Genomic DNA, 6,530 nt, shown 5'->3' on the forward strand with positions numbered 1-6,530 from the left:
ATCCACCAGCAGCACCGGAGTGACATCCTGGGAGCCAGCATCCCTCAGCTGGGCTGGTGGATCGGGGAATGGCAGAGGGGTGGCATGACCCCCCACTCTCCATCTCCCCCACCGCAAGCCCTTCAGCACTGCCGAGCGCATCCTGCGGTCCCCATGGGAAATCCCTGAGGGAGAAGAAGCCTGGAGAAAGGATATGAGGGGAAATAAGGCGAACTGGGGGGAGAGGAAGGGTGTCCCCATCTCTGCTCTTCCTGGCCAAGTGCGGGCAGGGTCCCCGGGGGTGCAGCGCTGCGCACCGGGGCGAGCAGCATCCTCGGACCATCCGCCCCCCACCCCCCCGCCGTGTCCGTGTGTCCGTGTCGCTGTGTCTGTGTGCGTCGGTCCCTGTATCGGTCCCTGTGTGTGACACCACTAGATGTCACCGGGAGCCCGCGGCGCGCAGCGCCCTGGGGAGGGAGGGACCGCCCAGAGGCTCGAGAGCATCCTCGGCCCTGGATCACCCGTAGGAGACAGAGAGACCGGGCACAGACCCGGTGGGAACGGCAGCATCCTTAGGGCTGGACCCTCAGAGGGACCCGGGGCACCCCCAGAGCCAGAGCACCCATGGGAGCCAGCGGACCCTTACCCACGGCGGGGTTTGCAGCACCCTCTGCCCTGGACCACCCGTGGCAGCTTGGAGAATCCCGGGACCTGGAGTGGCTGGTGGGATCTGGTGTTCCCCTGCTGCAGAAGATCAGGTGTAACAGCCTCTATTGGGGTGCAGGGCTGCTCCCCCAGCTCTTCCCTTGGGCGCTCGGGGCTGCTCTCACCCACGGAGAAACCCTGAGTAAAGGCACCTGAAGCCCCAGCTGAGACTCCCACCAACATCCCCATTCCCTTCTCCCCCACACCAGGGACTTGTGCCGTGGGGCACAAACCCCAGGAGCTGGGGACCCACCACCACCACCAAGGATCATGATTCAGCAGAGCAGAAACCCCGATGCAGCCCCAGAGCCTAGCAGAGACTTGACACAGCAACAGCAAAGTCCGGGCCCTGCTGCAGCCTGGGGCAGAGTCCCAGAGCCACCACCCCAAGCAGAGGGAGGTGAGGTAAGAGATACGGGGTATGGCGCTGCTGGGGGATCCACTGTCACTGCCTGGCCTACGCTAGGGATTTATCACTGGTTGGAAAATTGCTTACCAAAGTAATCTGCTAAAGCCATAAAAGCCACCATAAACTGCAAACCTTGAGCCATTGGGCTGTGCCATGGCTGAGATGGGCTGACCAGGGTGCTGGGCAGAGCAGAGGGAGGATTGCCCCCACCACAGCCCAGCTGAGACCCTTGGAAAATCTTCAAAGGGGATGAGATTTGGCGATTCATCCTTTAGGATACTTGGCAAGACATAAAGTTTCGCCCTGATGAGAGCAGCACTGTGTAACCCAATACCAAACAGCTTTAGAAATGTTTATAAACATGTGTCCAGCTGAACTATCTCAGCTTCCAGCAGACAAGGAAAGAGAGCAGCCCTTAAGCCTTCAGGATTAAATGGACATGGATCTTGTCCCATCCACGCAGCAGGGACAATGGCAGTGTTTGCTGAGGGGCCATGGTGGCAGCCGATCCAGGGACAAACGAGCCGCTCCACTGCCGAGTTCCTCTTACCAGGGATCAGCAGCCATTTGTAACGAGCTCTTTAATTAAAGGCATTGCCAGGGGCATAATGGCTTTATTAAATCTGCCTGAGCTTTCCCTGAGCTGGGGGTAATGAAATCCCCCCGGCACTGCTGGGATGAGGATGTGCCAGTCAGGGAGCAGAACCAGTGCTGGCTGTCCTGGCAGGGACCTGCAGCTTGAGGGGATGCTTGGGCTGCTCAGGGCTGCCTAAGGCCTCCCAGGGATGCTCAGGGCTTCTCAGGGATGCTGAGGAATGTTCAGGGATGTTCAACGATGCTCAGGGATGGTCAGGAATGCTTGGGGCTGCCTGAGGATGATCAGGGATGCTCAGGGATGCTTGGGGGGATGTTCAGGGATGCCTAGGTGTGCTCAGAACCACCACAGCTTCCTTCACCTCAGTGAGTTGAAGTGGCTCTGGAGATGCTGCTCCAGATACCCAGCTATTGGCCGAGCCTGGCACCCATTCCAGGTTTGTCCTGGGCTGTCAAGAATCCAAGGATCAATCAGAGCATCATCAACTGATAATTCATGGTAAAACCAGCAGCTCTTTCCTTGCCCAACTGCTCCTCCCACCCTGGCATGGGCAGCTTCCCTCTCTCCACCACAGATTATTAAATTACCATTTTGCTGATTTAACTTCTTTTGGTTGGTTTCTTTCTTCTCCTTCCTAAACCAAAATTTTATTGCTAAGAAATGTTAATTTGCAAGATGCCTCCCCCAAGCATTGCAATTCAAGAGCCCAGCTGCTTCAGAGGAGCTCAGGTACCACCTGAAACAACCTCAGCTGCTGCTGTTCCATGTGAAACCCCAAACCTGGGGCTAAATTAATGGTTTTTCACTAAATATAAGAGAAAAAATAACAGTCATGTTGGAAAGCTCAGTGGCTGCCAAGAGGGTGTCTGAGAGGTGGCTTGGGATTAAGCACTGGGTCATATCCAGAGGGTTGATCTCCAATTCCCTGGGGTGCTGTGAAGGCTAAAAACCAGGTAATTCCCAGCTGGGACAAAGCACAGGCTGCAAATCAGCTGGGAAAGACTCTGGTTCTCCTCCTGGCAGCAATTAAGCCACCCTGTCCTCCTCCTCGCCAGGAACACAACTTTGCTGCATGGGGCAGGCGATACAATCAGCCCAGCGCAGCCCCTGCAAATGCTTCATCTCCTTCAGAAGAGGTTGAAGGCGCATTTATGGCGATTTTTTAATAGCAGCTTGGATAAACAGTGGCGATAACCCGCGCTGGGCTCCCAGAGGATGATTAATGCTCCCGGAACAGTCACGCTCGCTCGCCTCAGGGCTGGGATTGTTTTCATTTATTGGGGGGAGGGGGGAAGGGAAGGGAATAATGGACTTTGCCATGTTTTATTGGGTTGATGGGTGCAGAGGGAACACGTTGGCCTCTTTGCTCACCCTGTATCATGCCCAGCTCTGGCTGAGTGGCAAAGATGGGGGATGGAGTGATGAAGGATAAGGGATGAAGGATGAAGGACAAAGAATGAAGGATGAGAGATGAAGGATGAGAAATTAAGGTGGAGGGAGGAGGGATGAAGGAGGACAGGAAGAAGGATGAAGGACGAAGAACTAGCAGTGGTTTCTGGCCAGGTTTTTTACTTCTTGCCCTGTGAAGCTCCTGACTGTGCCCAGCACTGTGCACATATCCTGCACTGTGGCTGGGGGCTCCCCAAAGGCTGGACTACTGGTATCTTACATTTATTTAGGACCCTCCCAAAACATGGGAAACATTTCGGAGCCCTGAGTCTTCAGCATGCTGCATATTCAGGGCCTTGCAGTATCACAGCACATCCTTGGAGCTCTCTGTGCAATGGGCACATCCCTGGGCTGCTGGAACTGGTCCCAGTCTGGGACTGAGGCTGAGGAGATCTGATGGTGAAAACCACATGTTCATCCCCTTCCCACTCACCTCCAGCCCCACTGAGCTGCCCAGCTGGGGAAAACACATGGTCCCTCCAGGCTGCCCCGTGCAGCCAGCCCAGAACACGTGTGTCCCCATACCTGCACCAGGTCCAGTCTGCCCAGGACAGGAAACCCTTATCCTAGGGCAGGAATGTGCTGGAAAGAGTTTTTATGGGGTGGGGTGGAAATTGTGATGATAAGGAGCTTTCTGCTGCATTCCACTGAGCATGCACTTTGAGTGATAAAGCAACACTTGCTGCCATGGGGCCGGGGTGAGATCCTCCACAGCCCATTGCCCCCCATCCCCATTCAGAGGGGACACACCAGGCTTTCAACACACCTTAAATACAGGGAAAAGCTGGAAACAGCCTCACAGTCTTGCCAAAACTGCTCAGCAGAGATCTTTTGCAGTCAGACAGCAGGAGCAAGGACTTCTGGGTCCCTCTTGCCATTACAGTCCCCAAATCCAGGTGACACTGAGGGGCTCCACCAGCCTCAACACTCACTGGGACCACTGAAAATTATTTTAGCAATCAGAAGTCTGAAATAAATGGCAAAAAGCCTGATTGCTTGGGGTGTTTCTTTTATTTTTTTGGTAGGATCAGTAAAAAAGCTGTTTGTTTAGATGAAAAATTTGGACTGGAGGGGTGTTTTTTCCCTCTCCCTCATGGCAACATCACCACAGCTGGGAAAGCAGCTTAGCGAATTATACACTATGATAATTGATTGAGTTCATCAGTAAATAAAGCAGCAGCCTTTAAACTCAGGGTCTGGAGAGGGAGGAAAAAATTCTCAATGAACTGGTTTGTACCAACAGGTGCAGGAGTCATCATGCCCATGAAACCACAGTCACCAGGAAAAGTGATACACAGGGCTGCAGTCTGGACTAAAAAAAGCTCTTTTTGGGTTTAAATAAGGAAGGAAAAATTTCTCTGCAAAAGGGAGTCCTTTCTCTCACCTCCAGAAGCTCCTTGGTTCTTCAGAGAGATGGATCAGACAGAAGTTATGAAGCAACCTTGAATCCTTTGAGAAATGGTGGGATGGAGAAGCCAAAAATGTGGTTTATAATGAAAGAAGGGGGAAATGAGCTTGAGCATCCCCAGCCAGAGGCCTTAGAGCTGGGATATACCCACATAAATCACCAAATCTTCCCAGCCAGCACTAGGACCATCCCCAAACTCTTGCTCCTTTGCTCCACCACACCTGCTCATCATCTCCCATCACATCACCATCATGGACACCTTTCAGGTCCCCTAGGAAACATTTACTGTCAAAATTCCTTATTTCTTTCTTTGGGGGATTCTGGGCTGCACCAGTGAGTGTCTCTTCCAACGCTGCTGACTGTGGGCAAGGAGATTTTGCAGGTCTGGCAAGCCAAGGAACTGACCCAAAATGCTGAGAGCAAATCCTGCTCCTTCATGTGTGAGGCAGCGCTGCGGTGTCACCGGTGACGCGCCGTGGTGACAGTCCGGCCATCGCACGCGTGTCCGCTCGCACGCACCCCGGGGAGGGGAGAACAACGTCTCTACGGAGTGATGATGGCGATGCAAACCGATGGGAAGCATCCTCTGGCCCCGGGCAGCTGCCGGGGACACCATGTCTCACCCAGCATCCCCCAACCCACGTCCCCACAAGCAGTTCTGCATCCGTCTCCGTGGCAACACATTTTCCACATGCTTCAGTATCTCCTGCCCCTCTGGTCTGTGGTGCTGGCAGCAATGGGTACCCTGCAGGCTGGGTGATGTCCATCACCCACCCCACCACCCTCGAGAGGGGCGGGGAGAGCAGGGACTGGTCTCACTGCTCCACAGAATGCCCACAGGTGGCTCTGAACCCATCCTTGGTGGATGCTGGAGCACAGAATGGATTTGGGGCAGCACCGAGGTAGCAACAAGCATCTGACAGCTTGAAGGCATCACACCTGCCTTCCTGGACTAACAGCCACATCACCTGCCAGTGCTCTCCTTCATGTGAGATATTTTCCTGCCTGATGCAGCGGGAGTTTTATAGGATAGGATGATACAGAGCTGTGGGCATCCTTGGAGATGCAGCCTGCAAGAGGAACTTCTTCTCCCACACGAAGTCCAGCAGCAGCAGCCGCCCCTCTTGCACCAACCTTGGAAGACAGTCTTGTGTAAAATGATGGAGTGCTGCCCTTCTCCTGCAGGATCATCCACTGGACACATCAGCCTTGGAAAAGGCCTCATATGCTGGCAATTTCTGGACCAGTGACATTGCACAGACTGTTTCAACCTCACTGCTCTCCTGAAACTCCCAGTGGTGCCAGAGGCTGCACCACGACCTGGAGCCGGGAAAACCCCTCCCTGGTGCAGCTGGGAACGGAGACTGGAGGGGGCCAGGAAATCTCCATTCACTGGAGCTTGGTCTCCAGCCAAATTGGAGCCAAACCAACCATTTTTTTCCAACTTCCCAGTAAACTGGACTTTCCAGAGAACTGGGGCTGGTGGGGAAAGGGGTCAGCAAGGGGGGGCAGGAGGCATATGCTGACTTTGTCTCCAGCTCCATGATGTCCAGGTTCGCAGGTTTTGCTGGTGCACCATCCCCATGGGCACTCTCCCGTGGGCTTGGGGTCAGGGGGATGAAGAATTTTCATGTGCCCACATCAGCCTGTGCAGGTGGAAGGTGCTAGAACAGGGCGTGCGGTTGGGATTTTTGGAGTGAGGTTTAGTAGACATCAGAGAGTTACAGTCTTCTATGTCCATATTTTTTGGAAAGGGCTCTGCCCACCCCACAGGGTCCCCAGTGCTGACAGGAGGACTTGTCCCTTTTTGAGTGGCCACACTGTCCCCATAGAGTCACCCCCAGTGACTCACTCCAAGGGGCCATGATGGTGTCCAGCTGTTCTGCAGCTCCCAGCAGGGACAAAAGGTCAAGGGGTTTCCCTCTGTTGCCCCCAAAAGAAGCTTTCTCTATGGCATGTGTTCACTGTGTTCCTATGGGCTGGTT

The sequence above is a fragment of the Corvus kubaryi genome, unplaced genomic scaffold (assembly GCF_017639235.1).
Source record: "Corvus kubaryi isolate FWS band 111438036 unplaced genomic scaffold, C.kubaryi_AGA036_p1.0 123, whole genome shotgun sequence".
NCBI classification, from domain to species: domain Eukaryota; kingdom Metazoa; phylum Chordata; class Aves; order Passeriformes; family Corvidae; genus Corvus; species Corvus kubaryi.